Genomic DNA, 21,809 nt, shown 5'->3' on the forward strand with positions numbered 1-21,809 from the left:
ACTTGACCCACCAAGAGTGGTTGGTCCAGATACAGAAGTACTGGTGCTGCATCCAAAAGCAGGATGAAGGGTTATCAAGTGCTTGGAGCTGACCCCACTGTGTACAGTGCTTTAGTACCAGTGAGCAGAAAACCATTGGTTAGACATCAATGTGTCTCCAGCCTGCTGTTTAGCATTTAGTGAGTTCTGACATGAATAATTCAAGTCAAGAATATGACAGTGCAGATGAAACAAAAACAATGACAACACTTCCTTGGATATAACAAAATAGTTTCCATCGACAATCCATAAAATATTAATACTCCGTGTTAGGCTGGAATGATTCAACCTTTGAGAATACCTGCTTTTTTTTTGTAATTGAATTGAATTCAGTTAATCTGAAGGCAGATTCCAAACTTGATTGTGTCACGGATTGAATTTAATGCTGAATTTCAATAAATGCTCAGCTCAAATAAACACGGTCAAACAAGCTGGATGAACTCAGCAGGTCGGGCAGCATCGGTTGAAATGATCAGTCAACGTTTCGGGCCGAGACCCTTCGTCAGGACTGAAGAAGGAGGGGGCAGGGGCCCTATAAAGAAGGTGGGGGGAGGGTGGAATGTGCCAGGTGGAAAACCAATCAGAGGAAAGATCAAGGGGTGGGGGAGGGGAAGCAGGGCAGGGATAGGCAGGAAAGGTGAAGAAGGAATGTAAGGGGAAAGCGCTATGGGTAGTAGAAGAAGGCAGAATCATGAGAGAGGTGATAGGCAGCTAGAAGAGGAGGCAGAGTGAAAGTGCTCAGCTCAAATTTGAATCATGTATAGACATGATTTTGAGTTGCAGACACAGTTCAAAATTATTGGTGCTTTATATAATTATTTTAACCTGAAATGCCCAAGGCACTTCAGAGCAGCAATTGTCAGCTCTATGAAACATGGGGAGATACTAAGGCAGCTGAGCAAAACCTTCAAAGTTCAATTTATTATCAAAGTACGTATGTGTCATCATATACTACTCTGAGATTAATTTTCTTGCAGACATTCACAGTTGAACAAAGAAATAAAATGGAATCAATAAAAAAATATACACAATCAAAGACCGACAAACAATGTCTAAAGAAGACAATCTGTGCAAATACAAAGAAATATAAATAGTACTGAGAACATGAGTTGTGCTGATCTAATGAAAGCAGAACACATAAAGGAGAAAAGAGAAGATGAGAGGTTTAGGGAGGAAATTCCAGCAGTTGGCATCAGTTGTGGATCAATTGAAATCAACGATGGTCAACATACTTGTTTTGGAGGAGTCGAGCCATCTTGAAGCATTGTGGCACTGAAAGAAAGATAGGGAGAGAGTTAATGGAGGCCTGTGTAAGTGAGATGGAAATTTTAATACTGGAGATAAATGCATTTGGAAGTGACAGGTAAACAGAACTTGAGAAGAGTTTGGTAAGGTGTACATTTCAGAACTGTTTCTAAGCTCTGACAAATAGCTGTTTTTCTCATGGGTCACTAACTGGGTGTGTCTTTTGTTGTTATCCATCTTAATCTAAATCCCACTGAGTAACAATTCAACTGGAAATTGTATCAGAATCAGAGTCTGGTTTATTTTGATGGTCTTATACAACATGAAGTATGTTAGTGCTTTGTTCTGTAGCAATAGTACAGTGCAGAGTCATAAAGTTATGATAGCTTACAAAATAAATAAATAGAGCAAAAAAAGAATAATGAGGTGGTGTTCATTGGGGTCATGGACTGCTGAGAATTCTGATGGCAGAGGGGAAGAAGCTGTTTCTGAATCATTGACTGTGCATCTTCAAGCTCCTATACCTTCCCCCTGATGATGGTAATAAGAAGAGGACATGTTTTGGATGATGGGGGACCTTAATGGTGAACACCTCCTTTTAAAGTTGACCTTGATTGTGGGGAGGGTTGTGCCCATGATGGAAATGGTCTTGGCCCAATCATCAACTATTTGTTACTTTCCATGGATGGTACCTGGCCTATTGAATTCCTTCAGCATTTTGTGTATGTTGCTTTGAATTTCCAGCATCTGCAGAATCTCTTGTGTTTACTCTCCGAACCTTTTGTGATCCTATAGATTGGAGCCTTCCTACCACATTGTGATGCAATAAGTCAGAATGTTCTCCATTGGACATCTGTTAAATTTGCAAGTCTTCAGTGATGTACTATGCATAAAATGCTTTATGTGCAAAAAATCTTTTTGCACAGATGCCCAAACTGATATTTATGCCACTAAACATTAAAATATTATCCAATCATCATCACTTTAGGGCTTGTTAGACTTTCCTGTAGCCAAACTGCTGACAGGCCTCTTGCAATTGTTACTCTTCAAATTGTTGTAAAGAATTTGAAGCAATGTTGAAAGGACTATTATAACACAAGACTCCCATGTCCATTCATTGTTCTGAAGTCACTGCATTTTATCACAGAATTGAAAATCTCGCATAGATATTTCATGGAAAAGGGAAACTCTGGGTGTAGGTGGGGGGTTTGAAAATCAGTGGGCAGTTGACTGACATTTGAGAAAGAATAGTTTAAGAGATAGTAAAAAATGAAGAAATGAATTGATGGGGTTGCTGTAAGAGTCACCATTGATTCGACGGGCCAAAAGGTCTCCTGCTTGTAAGGAAATATGAGAGAAGTATGACAGTGTGGGTGCCCTTCTGAAGCTGAGTAGAAGGAATAGTTCCTCTGTATCTAAACTATACAAGGCCAGGAGGTTACACAGTACCTAAAATAGAAATACACTTCTCAACATAAATCATCAAGATTAAAAAGTTACTAAAGAAAAATTACAAATAAATATTTCCAACCCAATATGAGTGGTTAAGTAGGAAAGGCAGTTTGACTGGCTGGTCCTGGTTTTTTTCATCTTTATTATTCACAGCCTGACTCTGGTCAGATGCTGTTTGCACCATATACATTCCACTTACAGAGAGCCACTCAGGTGTAACATTCCATTTATCATCCAAATTGAGACAGTCCTCTGATGAAAATTGTATACAGTTTGTACAAATGTTTGGAATCTAGTTAGAAGGGATTTCTCTTTATTTTTTTTAATTTATTTTTTAGGATACGGGCATCAGTGGCAGGGCCAACAATTCTTGCCTATCCTTAACTGCCTTTTAGAAAGGCTCTGGTATAACCACAATACCACCGCAGATGTGGTTATACAGAATTTAGGCAATGATGAATGAGCAATGAACAATTTCAAAGTGGAATTGTGTGCGACGAAAACTGCAACTGGCAGTGTTGCCATGTAGCAGGTTCCTAGCTCTTCTTAGTGATAAAGGTCACAGGAATGGGAAGTGACATGAGAGTAGCCCAAGCAAAGAATGGATGATAGTATACACTGGAGCCACTGTGTGCTAGTGATGGAAGAAAGAAGTGTTTGGGGGAATCTGGGTCCAGATCCACCACAGGCTTTGGACCTGAAACATCCACGATCCCGTTCCTCCCAAAACTACTTCTCAACCTTCCAGCAGTGGGCCTTAAAGCATTGACTTTGGTAGATTCAATGATGTAATATCATTGAATGGTGGCATCCGTTAGTCTCACAAGACCATGGATCTGCGCCATGAAAGTCTTGCTTCAGTTGGTGTTGGTAGAGCAGCGTCTGTTGTGGCTGTAGAGGCCCACATGGGAGTGACAATCTCGGCTGCAGTGACTGCACTTGAAGGCGCTGTCCTCCAGTGTTGTCTTGGTGCTGTTTCTCGTCAGCAGCAAGCCTCAACTTCTCTTCTCTTTTTCGACCTCTGCATAGTTCAAGCCTTTTTCGAGAGCGGTCGCTTGCAAAGTCCTCCCACCTCTCGACATTCATGTTCAGTGACTTCATGTCTCTCTTGCAGGCATCTTTGAAAAGAAGATGGGGCTGCCCTTGTGCTCTCTTGCCGGAGGCCAGTTCCCCTTACAGCAAGTCTTTTGGGATCCTCCCATCTGACATGTGGTGTACGTGGCCCAGCCAGTGGAGACGGCGTTGTTGGAGCAGGGTGAAGAGGCTGGGTATCTGGGTGCGGGCCAGGACCTCATTGTCGGTGACTCGGTCAGTCCACTTGGTGTCCAGGATGCGTCTCAGGCAGCGAAGGTGGAAGACGTTGAGATGCCGCTCTTGTCTGAAGTAGAGGCTCCAGGTCTCGCTGCCGTAAAGCAGTGTGCTGAGGACACAGGCCCTGTAGACTGCAACCTTGCTGTGCGTCATCAGCTTTCTGTTCTCCCAGACTCTCTTTGTCAGCCTGGCGAATTTGGGGCTGCTCGTCCGATCCGTCTGTTGATCTCGGGGTCTAGGGAGAGACTGTCCGTGATGGTGGAGCCAAGGTATGTAAACTCGTGAACTACCTCCAGCTTGTAGTTGTTGATTGGGGGCGCTCAATGCCTTGGCCCAACACGTTGCTCTTCTTCAGGCTGATGTTCGAGCTGATGGTCAAGCTGAAGTCCTGACAGGCTCTTGAAAAGCTGTCCATGAGGCGTTGCAGTTGCTCTTCAGAGTGTGTTGCCAGCGCCACGTCGTCTGCAAACAACATGATGGTAAGGATGGGTAACTGAACTCCTTCTTTGGAAATGGCCATTTCATGGAACTTGTGCAGTGTGAATATTATTTACTGCTTACCAGCCAAGCCTGGTGGTTATCTAGGTCTTGCCACATACAGATATGGATTCCCTCTTTCTGAGGCATTGTAAATGGAATTGAACATAGTGTAATATCAATGGGCATCTCTGCTTTGCATTCAGTATTGGAAGAAAGGTCATTGATGGAACAACTGAAGATGCTTGAGCCTAGGGCACAAACCTGAGGAACTCCTATCAGATCAGAATCAGGTTTATTATTACCAGCATGTGTCGTGAAATTTGTTAACGTAGCAGCAGCAGCAGTTCAATGCAATACATGATAGAGAAGCAAAGTCAATAAATAAATAAATACATCAATTACAGTATATGTATATTGAATAGATCTAAAAATGTGCAAAAACAGAAATAATATATATTTAAAAAGTGAGGTAATGTTCACGCTTTCAATGCTCATTTAGGAATCGGATGGCAGAGGGAAACAAGTGGTTTCTGAATCGCTGAATGTATGCCTTCAGGCTTCTGTACCTCCTACCTGATGGTAACAATGAGGAAAGAGCATGCCCTGGGTACTGGAGGTCCTTAATAATGAATGCTGCCTTTCTGAGACACTGCTCCTTGAAGATGTCTTGGGTACTTTGTAGGCTAGTATCCAAGATGACCCAACTAAATTTATGACCCTCTGCAGCTTCTTTCAGTCCTGTGCAGTAGCCTTCCCCCGCCATACCAGACAGTGATGCAGCCTGTCAGAATGCTCCCCACGGTACATCTGTAGAAGTTTTTGTTGACATACCAAATCGCTTCAAACTCCAAATGAAGTAAAGTCACTGTCTTGCCTTCTTTATTGCCTTTATTGATATGTTGGGGCCAGGTTGGGTCCTCAGAGATCCTGATACCCAGGAACTTGAAAATGCTCACTCTCTGGTCCCTCTATGAGGATTGATATGTGTTCTTTCATCTTACCCTTCCTGAAGTCCACAATCAGCTCTTTCGTCTTACTGACGTTTAGTGCAAGGTTGTTGCTGTGACACCACTCCACTAGTTGGCATATCTCACTCCTGTATGCTCTCTCGTCTCTGTCTGAGATTCTATCAACAATGGTTGTATCATCAGAAAATTTATGGATGGTATTTGAGCTATGCCTAGCCACACAGTCATGGGTATAGAGAGAGTAGAGCAGTGGGCTAAGCACACACCCCTGAGGTGCACCAGTGTTGCTCATCAGTGAGAAGGAGATATTATCACCAGTCCGCACAGATTGTAGTCTTCCGGTTAGGAAGTTGAGGATGCAATTGAAGAGAGAGGTACAGAGGCCCAGGTTCTGTAACTTATCAGTCAGGATTGTGGGAATGATGGTATTAAATGCTGAGCTATAGTTGATGAACAGCACCCTGACATAGGTGTTTGTATTATCCAAGAGATCTAAGGCTGTATGAGGAGACATTGAGATTGTGTCTGCTGTTGACCTATTATGGCAATAGGCTAATTGCAGTGGGTCCAGGTCCTTGCTGAAGCAGGAGTTGATGCCATGCTCAATCAAATGCTCCCTTGATGTCAAAGGCAATTACTCTCTCCTTGACTCTATAGTTTAACTCTTTATTGTATATTTGGGCTGAAGATGTGGTGAAGACTGGGAGACAAGTGATTTTGGCTAAACCCAGCAGATGATGGAAACCCAGTCAGTGTGCTAGTGCTGCTTGATGCACTGTTGCTGATGTGTTCCTGACTTTACAGATCTGATTATTCAGTTAATTTGGTGGTGATTAGCCAGATTAGATGTATCCTGCTCATCTGAATGCCTTTCTCAATTTCAGTAAATTCCGAAGCAACTATCGACTTTTATAGTTCTTGCAGCTTCACTGGATAATGTGACCGATGCTTTGGAGAAAACGGGGAAATACCATGCTGGGGGATGGGGTGGGGTATCTGAAATAAAATCGGAGAATGCTGGAAATGCTCAGCAAGACAGGCTGTTTCTGTGAAGGGATAATTAAGGTTAAGGATTACTTACAATTCTTTTATCCAAACTATGAAAGAACATCAACTTGGAATATTACCTCTATGTCCCTGCCTGTCCTGGCTATTCCCAGCAGTTCCTGCCTTCCACCTTTCATTTATATTTGCAAAGTGCAAATACTTTTCTGTGAGTGTAATCAGTAATTCTGCTTGGCAGTTACAGACTACAATATTGTCATTATTATGCCAGTCTGTATTTTGAAATTCCATTGTATTGGGTTACTTCCCTGAAATCTGCTAGGTTTTCCAGTTATATATTAATGAAGGCTGAACCTGGGACTTGGGAATATACCTGCTTGACAACAGGCACCTGCATATTCATGGAGTGATAGTGTTCATGATTTATATTTTCAGAACTATTGTAGGCAAGCGTTGTAGTAATACATTAGAAGTGCTATGTGTTAAGGCACTTGTTAAGATACCCTAGTTGGGGCACTATGGTAGCGTAGCAGTTAGCATGACACTATTACAGCTCAGGGCATCCAAGTTCGGAGTTCAATTCTGATGATGTCTGCTAGGAATTAGATCATCCTCCCGTGTACATGTGGGTTTCCTCTAGGTGCTCCGGTTTCCTCCCACATTCCAAAGACATATGTGTTGGTAGGTTAATTGGTCATTGTAAATTGTCCTGTGATCAGGCAAGGGTTAATTAAGTGCGTTGCCAGGCACGCAGCTTGTTGGGCTGGAAGTGCCTGCTCCATGCCGTATCTCTAAATAAAAATAAGTAAATAAAATAAAAAGTCTGGACTTCCAATAGGAGACTTGCAGAATGGTATTTTGAACTGCAAATTATAAACTGCTGATGTCAGATTCAGTGGCGCAGTCCTTGTCAACATGTTGCAATTTCTCACAGCTATACGCACTTAGCAGGGCAGTTGCAATGTCTAAAGCCAGCTCTTGAAGGTAGATACCACAGCCCTGGAACACTCTTCCAGCTACGGGGGAATGTTGCAACTTAATGAATTGATGCCGCAATCATGAAAATAAGTTGAGAGAATGCCCTTGTGGGATCAAAGGTAGCAAAACAGGCTTTTGAAGAGTAGGGCTGATATGTCCAAGGACAAATGGAGACCCTGAGGGCTAGAGCCATACATTTCTGGTGGAGATTACCTATGAGGTAAAGAATCCAGTCTTTTAGTGTTTGCATTTTGTGGAAGTATGCATTGCAGACAAATTTCCATGCCTGTTCTGCTTCTTCCTGTGAGAATTAGATATAGCCTCCTCTCTTTGAAATACAGTTTGGATGGTCCCCGCCCCCCAATACCAGGGTGCGATGTTCCTGAATCTCAGCAGTTCAGAGTAGCAATCATCAAGACTTCCACAGGCTGAGCAGATCAGGAATGCATTTTGTGTGGTGTTTTTAACATTACAGAAGGTCACAGATCTCACTGAGAACAAATATGCAGTTTGAATATTGTCCCTTTAAACTGCACAATATGAGGGAAAAAGAGAACCTGAATCAGGTTCATTATCACTTGCATATTTAGTAAAATTGGTCATTTTGCATTCACAGCACAGTGAAATACAAATATTACTATAAATTTCAATAATAGAGTGCAAAAAGAGAGCAAAATAGAGGAGTAATGTTTATGTGTTCACAGACTGTTCAAAATCTGATGGTGGAGGGGAAGAAGCTGTTCCTAAATCATTGAGAGTGTATCTTCAAGTTCCTGTACCTCCTCCCTGATGATAATAATCAGAAGAGGGCATATCCTGGATGGTGAGGGTTCTTAATAATGGATGCCACCTTCTTGAGGCATGGCTTTTTGAAGGTATCCTTTACAGACAGACTGACAGACATACTTTATTGATCCCGAGGGAAATTGGGTTTCGTTACAGTCGCACCAACAGTTTTTCAACAATCAGCTTTTCTGATCCTGGGCACCTCAATACCAATCAGTAATGCACACAGCCAAGTTGGCACCAGAAGCAAGGCAACATCTGTGGGCTGCCCCCAGCACAATCCTTGGACTGTGTTGGTTGCTGCCACAAAAATGACACGTTTTACTGTATGTTTCGATGTTTCAATGTTACGTATGTAACACCTGTGTAGTGTTTGTGTTATCTCATGTGACTGGTCGCCGCACTCTTTATGTGAAAATCAAATTACATATTACTACACTAGGTGCTAGTAGGCCATCAGAAGTTCTAGGTATTGGAAAGAGGCAGTGAATAGAAAACACACACTTCTAGAAGTTAGTTTGTCTATAAAAAATAGAAAATTATACCAAATATGTACATGAGTAAGAACAATTCAAAATTCCAACATTCTGTCTTAGGTACCAAAGCTCAGATATCAACGAAAACCAAATTCCTTTTTTGTTAAAATTACTGAGATTCATTAGAATAATCTTCATTACTTCAATTTCTCTAATTAAATCTAGTGTTATTTCCTATTTAAAGGTTTACAGACTAATATTTGCCTTTCTATTAATCCCTAGCTAGTTAGGAAACTAATTGAATTCCTATTTTTAAGTATTATGGTTACCTTCAATTTCAGTTTCGGATCAGTACATCTACAAATTCAAATTCAACCCCTCCCCCAAAAAATATATATCCAGCTTAATTCCTTTCATGACAAATTGTCCAACATCACAACTTTTAAACAAGGTAAATCCCATTCAGTCACTTATCAAACTTCTTGCAAAATAATCAGTTCTTCCAGAAGATTAAATTCAGATCTTTCAAATGAGAAATAAACTTATACATCCAATCATATTAAATCCTCTACATCATTAAACATTTTGTTCCCACGCTGGTTCTTCGACCTTGGGTGGCTCGCCAACTTGTTTCTTGGTTTTTTGCATGAAATAATAGGTCACCCACGGAACGTCGATTCACAAAACTTATACAAAAAGAACATAACCTGCATACAGCAATCCATAAATTTTTAAACACATTTTATTTTCTATTTTAATATAACTCAATGTCATATGATCATTTCCAAACATTTCTCAGTTACAACACTACTGAACATACTTCACATGCAGGTTATACACTCAAAACAGTAAAAGTGTTTCAACTCACCAGATTCCTTGGTGTTATTCAACAGAACTAATTCCTAATTACACGGTAGAGATCTTGGACACCACTCTCTGCTGACATCAGGTGCTCATTATAGCTGTAGCTTCAATAAATCTGGTATCAGTATTGTCTCTCCTCCAGGGGTTTCCAGTAAGTAGGGTAGAGATACTAACTACTAATTCCTCGTGTAACAGTTTTTATCTTTAGTTAGTTTCTATTAGTTTACTGTGTTTTCTGTTGTTTGTCCAAGCCCGCTTCTGCCATGTCTCGTTCTCACATAGCTTTTATTCTCATCTTTTTTTACAATAAACTTTGTTTTCATCCCCCCCACAGGAGGACCTTTCTAACATTACATATTTGGGTTTAATTAACCTTTGTTACATGTACGTGTGACAAATAAAGCTAATCTTTAGAATGCTGTCTATGGTATATCTGTAGAAATTCGCTGGAGTCTTTAGTGATATACCAAGTCTCCTCATGGAATGGAGCCACTAGGGTGCCTTCTTCATAACTGCATCAACATGTTGGACAAGATAGATCTTCCGAGATGTTGACACCCAGAAAACTGAAGCTGCTTAGCATGACCCCTCGATGAGGACTTGATGAGGACTCCGTGGTACCCAAGAGGTCTTCAAGGAGCAATGCATTAGGAAGCGGCGTCCATCATTAAGGACTCCCACCACCCAGGACATGCCCTTTTCTCATTGTTACCATCAGGAAGGAGGTACAGAATCCTAAAGGCACACACTCAACAATTCAGGAATAGCTTCTTCCCCTCTGCCATCCGATTTCTAAATAGACATTGAACCCATGAACACTAGCCCACTTCTTTTTTTTGCAGTTTAGTACAACTGTTTAGTAGTTACATATATATACTTACTGTAATTCAGTTTTTGCTCTATATTTATTTATCATGTAGTTCATTGCACTACTGCCGTAAAGTTAACTAATTTCACGACATGTCCCAGTGATATTAAACCTGATTCTGATTCTGATTCTGCATATTCTCCCAATTTCCCCTTCCCGAAGTCCACAATCAATTCTTGGTTTAACTGGTATTGAGTGCAAGGTTGTTACTGCACAGAAAAGGTAAAACCTAGTTATTCAGTGAACAAAATAGAACCTGCCATTGGATATGATAGGGACAATGAGGGCTTGACATCACAGTGCAGATGAACTTTATGAGATACCTACCTCACTATTGGTTCCACTTGGGGATTTATTCCCGAGAAATGAAAATCATGCCAAAATATCTGGGGATGTATTTTCGCTTATTTGCTAACATATACCTAGAAATGGAGACAAAATTTGGATTCAGTCCAGTTTTAATTGTACAGCGCCATATTTTTCTGGAATTTTACAAACACGTTTTATGACATAAGGTAACAATGATCACCTGGATTTTTCAGAATTTATTGGGAGGAATTCCAGAAGTTTTCCTTGCCATTCTAATCACAGATGTGGAAAATGGTAATCATCCTAGGACATCAGAAACTGCTCTGTCCACTGAAAGTTGAGCAATTAGGCTGGTGCTCTTGTTTGAGCCTAGAAGGCAAGTCCACACTTATCTTACCCACCACTTATAGCTCTGTAGTGATGACAGATTTTATTTTTGGAAATGAATTTGCTAAATGTATAGAAACATAAGAACACATTGGATTAGATAAGATCATTTCATTCTTTCAGAACTATTTCTGTTCAATTAGAAATCATTCGTGTTGTACATAAAATTCAAGGTCTTTATATTCTGTCTACAATGTACAATGTAGTCTGTGGATTTAGCCTTTTCTGAGGAAATATCTCCTTCTCTCCCTGAAAATTATTAACAGCAACATTTCCACAGGATGATAATTGTCCCGATTTCAGGAAGCAAAGTAAAATGTGGAAATGCCAAAAGAAATAGCTTCAACTGTGTGGGTAAATAATTGCTTTTCAAGAAATCAATTCAAATGAAGCTGACAGGAATATTAGTTCTAAGCTTCCTGTTCACACTCAACAGAGAATTCAGCAAGAAGGTGTCGTCTTCCAGCTGAGATGTCAAACCACGATCTTTCTGCACTTGTAAAACATCTCATGGTACTGTTTTGATGAGCAGAAAGCTAGCCACCAGAGAGCCAACTAATATTTACCCTTCACTCAACACTACAAATACAGAAGTACCTAGAAACTGGGTCAGATGGTGGCACAGTTTTGTGTACTGTCTGATTCAACTTCACTGAACATTAAATGTAAAGGAAAACTGAGGACATCCTGAAGTCTTCTTAGTCCTCTGTGATACATGAATGGACATGTGCTGTAGTATCCAATGAAGTGCATGCTACATGCTTTTGTAGTTCAATTTAAGTTAGCATAAATTTAAATTAACATAAATTATACATAATTTGAAAGACAAATTAAACGTAACTACATTTGGGATATTTGACCTTGCATGTGCATCCAAGGCAGCAGAGAAAATCTCATGAAGCAAGAGGCTTTCACAGCACTTGTGAGGCCTGCTTTCCTTCAGCTGGGACCACTGAGTATCCAGCACTTCCAGTGTCATATTTACCCAACTGCCTCCTCCCCACAGTGATAGCAATCCCCACCCATATCTCCTACTTGTCACACCACCAATCTGACATCTGGATGCATAGCCAGACACAACCCCATTTCACTGGAGCCAAACAATATCTCTGTGACCACTCCTCCTGTGCAATCCACATTAGACTTCTCCAAATAGCCCTTCTGTGGAGTCGACCATGCTTTTGAAACAATCCTGGAGGAGAATACTGAGACCCTTTGTGGCAACAAGGCCTCAACCAATGTAATAGATTCACATGGGTAGGACAGACAAGCCCTGCCCACAAAATGCCTCTGGTAACTTTTTTGTGAAGGTTTTGCAAACATCTCTGACATTCAGGACATAGATTTTTTTTAAATATGACATGGCTTTAAATGTTGAATTGTTTATCAACTTTTTAAAATAATCAATAAGTATAATCAAATTTTAAAAATGACACCCTCACAAAGAATCTCAGCAAACCATTACTTCACCATTGGACTTCATGAAAATCTGGTGGGGGTAGACAGCTGGGAAGTCATAGAGAGATCTCAATAGACAGACTCCTTTGCAGGGGTCCAGAAACTTGCCGGCACTTACACTGTGCGAACTGTCAGCAGTTCGAGACAAAAGCCATATTGTGCCTCTGAAGTGAAATCACAGCGAGGTAACTGGCAGACAGGGGTCATGCTCCTGCTTTTAAGAGGGATTCTTGTAGCCAACCCAAAATGCTTGAAATAAAAAGAAGAAAGAAAAGTAACAAACACTCTTCTGCAAAAAACTCAGAGGGTAATGCAGCATCTGTGGAAGGAAAGGACTTGTCAGCATTTTGGGTCAAACTTGCCATTGTACAGTAACTTTCTCTACAACAAAATAACTTAAGATGCCTCTTAGTCAGTGAAATCCTTTGAAGTGTTATCTTCACTCTCTTGTGTACTAAGATACCTTCAGTGTGTAATTTACACCCACATTTCTGGTTGGTTACATTTGATGTATAACCAACACAAAAAGCCAGATGGATCGCAATATAAAAATAGAGCTTAATTAATTTTTTTATCAAAGGATATCAAAGGATACAGTACTGTGCAAAAGCCTTAGGCACTCCTGACTCCCCAAAGCCTGTCCACCATCTACAAGGCTCAGGTCAGGAGTGTAATGGAATACTCGCCACTCACCTGGATGAGTGCAGCTCCATCAACACTCAAGAAGCTTGACACCATCCAGTACAAGGCAGCCCACTTGATCGTTACCCCTTCCACAAGCATCCAATCCCTCCACCATCGACGAACAGTTGCAGCAGTGTGTACTATCTACAAGATGCACTGCAGAACACACCAGAGTTCCTAAGGCAGGACCTTCCAGACCCACGGCCACTACCATCTAGAAGGATGAGAACAACAGATACCTGGGAACACCACCACTTGGAAATCCCCCTCCAAGTCACTCACCATTTTGACCTGGAAACATATCGCCATTCCTTCATTGTCACTGGGTCAAAATCATGGAATTCCCTCCCTAACAACACTGTGGGTGTACCTACACCTCAGGGACTGCAGCAGTTCAAGAAGGCAGCTCATCACCACCTTCTCAAGGACAGTTAGGGATGGGCAATAAATGCTGGTTTAGCTGGCAACGCCACATCCGTAATGAATAATAAACAAACAAACAAACAAATAAATAAATAAATAAGTGTGTGTGTGTGGAGAGAGAGAGAGAGAGAGAGAGAGAGAGAGAGAGAGAGAGAGAGAGAGAGAAAGGATGCCTAAGACTTTTGCACAGTACTGTAGTAATTTTACTGCTGTCACAAAAAAAAATAATTTTCATGACATTTGTGAGTGATGATAAATCTGATTCTGATAGGGGTCTCTATTGTGGACTGAGAGTGGGAAGGGAGCAGGGAGAGGGGAATCATGGTTGGGAAAAGGAGAAGGGAGAGAGGAGGGAGTGGGAAGCAACAGAGAGACATTCTGTAATGATCAATAAACAGTTGCTTGGAATCAAATGACCTTGCCTGGTGTCTCGGGGCTGGGTGTGACTGCACCCGCACCACATCCCCTCCTGCAGCACTCCACCCACACCATTCACAAAATCCTTTGCTCCCACCAGATCTACAAATACGCACTCCACTCCACATTGACAAATACAGTACTGTGCAAAACTTTTAGACACTCTAGATACATATATGTGCCAAAGAAGTTTTGCACAGTACTGTATGTGCATGTAAACTACTCAAAGCAAATTTGCAAAGTAGGTCACTCAGGGTAATGTATTCATTAACATCAACAAAAGAGAAAATGTTCAAGGCAGGGGTTCAGTGCTGCCTTATCTCAATAGGCACTTGTCCCTTTGTTTTCATATCAAAATTTTAACTGTCTGAAACAAAGCCATCTGGACAATATAATGGTAAATAAATGGCTGACTATGACAGTGTCTGAGTCGGTAATGGTATATGGATGGACAATAATTGACTGCTTAAGACAGCTGTAGTCAGTGAATTTTATGCAGTAGGAAGGTTGTCTTCCAATGGAGAGCTGATTCGTATGACATTGGCGTTCATTCTTTTAAGCTGGACTTAATCACATGGCAGCTACCTCCCACATAGGAAGGCTTGCCACTCCACAATGACAGATGGAGAATAGGCAAAGGCGTATCTTTGTGCTGCCCTGACCAGTGCTAAGTAGGAATGTAAACACCAACTTACCTTGGCACATTTCATATATTTAGAAACCAGTTTCCAATCACAGTAGCAATTTTACTCAAAATGAAGTGACATTCATTGATTTCAGACTTTGGAATAAGGATTGTGATTTTCCACATAGGAAACAAATGGTTGCAGCCAGCCAAGAGCTGAGAAGTCCTGTTCATAATTATCTACTGAACCAGAACGATATAGGACATAGCAGGAGATTGGTAGTTCCCTGCAAATTATTTTCTCCTGAAACTGAAACATGATAGGTAGCTGTGACAATAGCTTTTGAGATTATTGTTTGGCATTAACTCAGAGAACCCAGGAAGATGAACCGTGGATTCATTTCCATCTGTCAGTAGTTTACACTTGTAATGTGAAGTGAAATATCTTGCAAAACTAATTCAGGTAAAGTATAAGTCTAATGCTATATGATGTTTCATTGGTGGCTGTAAGATTCAAAATTAAGATGTGCGTTTCTGACAGGTCCGGGTTAAAGTCTAGGGACAACTGTGATTTAATTATGTTTAGGGACAAATGTGATTTAATTATGTCTGGGTTAAAGTCTGTAAACAAGTGTGATCTAATTATGAATGCAGAAGCCTTGACAAAATTAACTGTTTGTGGAATCATTGAAGTCCTGAGATATGGACTATTGTTTTACAGAAACGTGTAAAAAAACAACTCCAAATATGGAATGGGAAAACACTATGTACCTCCTGAGTCAGGGAGGAGGGGTGGTAAGGAAGAAGGATAAAACCTGCTGCCCTGTAAGGTTCAGGGTTCCCTTCTCTGAGGGGGCCCAGCTCTGCAGAACTGTTAATAAACTTTGTTTACTTGAATTTGTCTTGAAGCCATTATTCGGGAGCGTGGCTCGTTTCTGACAGTGGCTCTTGTCTATATAATGCATCTAAATGTAGATTTGAACAAAGGTCAAAATAAAAGACTGTAGCGGTGTGCTACACGCAGCGCTGCAATAAATGACACGTAGTCGATGAGCTGCAGTTGCAAAAGAGATTTATTCAAACTTCGCGGCCTCGCTTTAAAGCCTTCCTGATCCCACCCTCCCCGGGCGGGAATACTGTAGGGGGCGCGTATTCACAGTCCCGTCTTGCGCGCGGGCTTTTCCCCTTGCTGGTGAAGCAGACTTGGCGCCCTCTTTGGAACCGGCCTCTATGCCAGCGCACGCCACTTTGTGAGCCGGTTCGAGTGCACTGGGGAGTGGGTCGCCACAAGACAGTATTTAAGAAAATAAAGAGGAAGAGATGTTTCTAAAGGGTAGATGTGCTGAATCTTCCTTCACTTCGGTTGTAATACCATATTCAGCATTGTTATTGCTTTCCCCTCAATGTTTTGGCATTGTGAAATGATCTGCATTGATATAACCGGGATCCGCTTCAGTTTGCGTATAAGGAGAAGGTGGGAGTGGAGGATGCTATCACGTATTTGCTGCACAAATCACTCTCTCACCTAGATGGGGTCAGTTGTGCTGTGAGGATTACATTCCTTGACTTCTCTAGTGCCTTTAACACCATCCAGCCCAAGATCTTAAAGCACAAACTAACGGAGATGGGAGTAGACTCTCACATGGTGGATTGGATAGTGGACTACTTGACAGATAGACCTCAGTATGTGCGGTTGGGAGACTGTAGGTCTGACACAGTGGTCAGCAGCACAGGAGCGCCACAGGGAACCGTACTCTCTCCGGTCCTGTTCACCCTGTACACATCTGACTTCCAATATAACTCGGAGTCCTGCCATGTGCAGAAGTTCGCTGATGACACGGCCATAGTGGGGTGTGTCAGGAATGGACAGGAGGAGGAGTATAGGAAACTGATACAGGACTTTGTGATATGGTGCAACTCAAACTACCTGCGTCTCAATGTCACCAAGACCAAGGAGATGGTGGTGGACTTTAGGAGATCTAGGCCTCATATGGAGCCAGTGATCATTAATGGAGAATGTGTGGAGCAGGTTAAGACCTACAAGTATCTGGGAGTACAGTTGGACGAGAAGCTAGACTGGACTGCCAACACAGATGCCTTGTGCAGGAAGGCACAGAGTCGACTGTACTTCCTTAGAAGGTTGGCGTCATTCAATGTCTGCAGTGAGATGCTGAAGATGTTCTATAGGTCAGTTGTTGAGAGCGCCCTCTTCTTTGTGGTGGCGTGTTGGGGAGGAAGCATTAAGAAGAAGGACGCCTCACGTCTTAATAAGCTGATAAGGAAGGCGGGCTCTGTCGTGGGCAAAGTACTGGAGAGTTTAACATCGGTAGCTGAGCGAAGGGCGCTGAGTAGGCTACGGTCAATTATGGAAAACCCTGAACATCCTCTACATAGCACCATCCAGAGACAGAGAAGCAGTTTCAGCGACAGGTTATTGTCGATGCAATGCTCCTCAGACAGGATGAAGAGGTCAATACTCCCCAATGCCATTAGGCTTTACAATTCAACTGCCAGGACTTAAGAACTTTTTTAAAGCTATTATTAATGCTTTTTGAGTTAGTGATTTAGATGCATATCATATTATTACTGAGTTAAGTATTGTATGTAATGAGTTTTTGCTACAACAAGTGTATGGGACATTGGAAAAAATGTTGAATTTCCCCATGGGGATGAATAAAGTATCTATCTATCTATCTATCTATCTAATACAAAGCAAAGTGTTCACTGTACCTCAGTACATGTGGCATCACCCTGACACAGTGGTGTCAAGAAAGCAACCTCTCCCTCAATGTCACACAAACAAAGGAGCTGGTTGTGGACTACAGGAGGAATGGAGACAGGCTAACCCCTATAGACATCAATGGATCTGAGGTTGAGAGGGTGAACAGCTTTAAAATCCTCGGCATACACATCACCGAGGATCTCACGTGGTCTGTACATACCGGCTGTGTGGTGAAAAAGGCACAACAGCGCCTCTTTCACCTCAGACAGTTGAAGAAGTTTGGTATGGGCCCCCAAATCCTCAGGACTTTCTACAGCTGAGAGCATCCTGACTGGCTGCATCACTGCCTGGCATGGGAACTGTACTTCCCTCAGTCGCAGGATTCTGCAGAGAGTGGTGCGGACAGCCAGCACATCTGTGGATGTGAACTTCCCACTATTCAGGACGTTTACAAAGGCAGGTGTGTAAAAAGGGCCTGTAGGATCATTGGGGACCCAAGTCACCCCAAACACAAACTGTTCCAGCTGCTACCATCCAGGAAATGGCACTGCAGCATAAAAGCCAGGACCAACAGGCTCTGGGACAGCTTCTTCCACCAGGCCATCAGACTGATTAATTCACACTGATACAAATTGTATTTCTATGTTATACTGTCCTGTTGGACACACTATATATTATAAATTACTATAAATTGCACATTGCACATTTAGACAGAGACGTAATATAAAGAGTTTTACTCCTCATGTATATAAAGGATGTAAGTAAATAAAATCAACTAAATTCATTTCAATTCAATTAAATAATAAGCCAATTACCAGTTGTCAGAGTTTAACAGGCAGACAGCATATTGTTTTCTATTGTCACCTGCTATTGCATATTCCCTCACTACATACTTGGAGCTCCATTATCTATATTTTTCTTTAAACCTTTCTCAAATGTTCAACTTTCATTGTGATACTTATAAAAATAATGCATTACTCATTGCTTTCCTGTAAAGAAACTACATACCTCTTTGATTATTATAGTCATGAAATTGATTTTACTGTGCATAAATGGAAGCATATCTCATCTTCCATTCAGATTGGAGTAGATGCATTTAAAGCTTGGAGCCTCGTGTCACCTCTCTTTTTCCATCAGAAAATGTTTTAGTTATAGAGTTATCCATCCGTAAGGCAAAGTCAGTATCCCACTGTGACCATCCATCAGGAGCAAGCAGTTGAGAAGTGCAGCATCCACCACATGTCCAAGATACAAATTAAGCATGTGGACTGAAGCTGGAACCTCTTCTCCAGGCACCTCACCTCCCAACTTCAAATGGATTTGCTTCAAATAATATAATTCCAATTAATGTAACTGGAATTATATTATTTGCACAGGAACACAACAAAGACCAAATTCCATGAAGTGGCACTTTCTTTGAAGCTGCCACAAGCTTGGGAAGGCTCAAAGGCAGGTGGCACACAGCTGTTAAAATCTGTCTGAAGTTTGAATGATTGCAAAAGGTCTACAAATAATTCTGTGCATTGATGAGACCAGAAAAGAGAAAGAAGCAGAATTAGGCTACTCAGCCCATTGGGTCTGGTCTGCTATTCCATCATGGCTGATGTATTATCCCTCTCAACCTCATTCTCATGCCTTCTCCCCGAAACCTTTGACACCTTACTAATCAAGAATCTATCAACCTCCACTTTAAATATACCCAATCACTTGGCATCCACAGCCATCTGTGGCAATGAATTCCACAGATTCACCACTCTCTGGCTAAAAAAATCCCTCTTCATCTCTAATCTGAGATGTGCCCTTTGGTCATACACTTCCCCACTATAGGAAACATCCTCTCCATGCCCACTCTATCTAGGCCTTTCAATATTCGATAGGTTTCAATGAGATCCCCTCTCATTCTTGTAAACTTCAGTGAGTACAGGCTTACAGCCGTCAAACACTCCTCATACCTTAAACTTTTCATTCCCGGGAACATTTTCGTGATCTTCCTCTGGACCCTCTCCAATGTCAGCACATTCTTTCTTAGATATGGGCCCAAACTGCTCACAATACATTCTGACCAATGTTTTATAAAGCCTCAGCTTGACATATCAATAAGTGAATGTCAGAGCATAACAGAAATGATTGCAGATGATAAAACTCACATGAAAGGCTTTCTTCCATTGGAAATACCAAAGAGCAGGAAGGAAACGAGTTGAATGACAGATTGGATTTGGGGTGTAAAAACAAATGTGAAGATTGGGCAAGAAGAGTCTCAGTGGGAAGGGATCATAGAAGAGAAGATTGCATGGAGAGGTATTGTGAGAAGATTTTGCAGCAGAATCATTGGGAGAGGTGGGTTAGCGCAATTATTGTTAGGTTGGGTCTGGGAGATAATCTGGAAGTACAATATATCTGAGCACATGGCAGAGAGGGCTGGGTGCACTAGGAGTTAATAACTAAGATATAGTAGGAAGAATATAACTGACTGAAAATAGATGCCTTGGAATCTGTCAAAGTGCACCTCACCAATCCGACTGCAGCATACAATGTCGGTAGAAATTACATATCTTCATTAGACAAAATAATTTTACCTGGAATTTCATAACAGACATTGCATGCTACTCAACTCATGATGTAGCGCAGATGAACTTTCCACCATATTTCAGAATTTTGTGGCCATAGAATTCTCTCCTAAACAGTGGCCCTTACAAATTACTACCTGTTCATTTCCAGCAAATTATATAGTCTGCATCATTCATTTTTCTTTCTTCTACATTCTAGGTAAAGAATAGAATCCTGAAAGCACAGACAACCAAACTCAAGAACAACTTCTTCCCCACTGCTATCAGACTTCTGGACCATTCACTTCTTTCACATCCCTTTCCACATTCTCGAACCCTTAGTTCTACCTCTTCCATTATTGTCTCTTTAGCGTTTCTTTTGCAGTACCTCAGTGTGCACTGCTGTTGTTTTGCCTACATTGTTGCATTATTATCATATTTGTTATTACCATTTATAGTGTTTACTCTGTGGCTATTACATGAGCAAGGAATTACATTACACCCTGATGTAGATAACAATAAACTAATCTGAATCTGAAAGTCATTCAACTGATTTCACTCCATTTAAAGCAGACCCATCATTGCATTATTGCATCATTAATCCCATTGATGGCAGGTGGAGTGGATTTCTAAGAGGGATAGTGCAAAGATGTGCATAAGCCATGGAAAAGTGGCTTCAAAACTCCTGGCAACTTCCACAGATCTGAAACCTTTAACTTTGCATTTCCAAGAAGCCTAGCATTGATTACTGAAATACTATTCCACACCTCCTATCGTCTGTTCACCCCAGTCCAGAGGCAACCACTGCACCTACTGAGGTGATGACTGTTGTGCAGGAGGCATGTCTCTTCAGACTGTTGTTGCTCTGCACTGTTCATCTGGGGTAATGGGGTTCCAGTCCCAGCATCCAAGGAACCTCAGACCTCACAATTCTGACCATGGCCACATCCTGCCAACATGCAAAACAAGCGCACAGGAGTTTCAGGGCCATATTGTTTAATGGATAATAGCATTCAGTCATGAATGTCCAGCTATTTTAAAGCTGATGGGAAAAGTAAAACAAATTTGTGGTCTTACACGGAATGTTCTATTAGCTGCATGAATAACAAACATGAGAAGATCTGCAGATGCTGGAAATTAAGCAACACAAGTAAAATGTTGGAGGAACTCAGCATCTATGGAAAAGAGTAAACAGTCGACGTTCTAATCTCTCAATCCACACTGCTTTCATTCCCATTATTAACCTGAAGGGTTAATATTTGCATTGCTGCAGTAGCAGTACATTCAGGCACAACTTCCTATCCATGGTGCTTGTTGCTGTCTGTACAAATAATAGGCTTTTGTCCTGAGCCCAGCAGGTGTAGTGATTTAATCGCTCACTGTAATTACTGCATGCGGAGACAAAGTAGTAAATAAAAGCACTTAACGAAAATTATGTGCGTCCAGTGAAAATGCTACTGGCATGGAGTTACCTTTCACAGGTTGGCTTCAACCTTTGGTAGAATTAATTGTGTTAAGAGAGTATGCAAAACTCCAACCATCTCCATATTCCTCACTGACCCAGGAAATGGTGAATAATATCAGCTACCCACAGAGAAAGGTGTGTGGGGAAGGGGAGTTACGTTGTTGGAGAGCATGGTCAGCTATCAATGTGTAACCAGACATCACTAACAAGGCTTGTTCATTTTTAGCAAAATTAGGATGTACAATATTGCTACATCAGCTGAGAAAACTGATGCCCAAGTGTTTTAGGTGTTTGTATAAAT

Source organism: Hemitrygon akajei, chromosome 18, assembly GCF_048418815.1.
Source record: "Hemitrygon akajei chromosome 18, sHemAka1.3, whole genome shotgun sequence".
NCBI lineage: Eukaryota > Metazoa > Chordata > Chondrichthyes > Myliobatiformes > Dasyatidae > Hemitrygon > Hemitrygon akajei.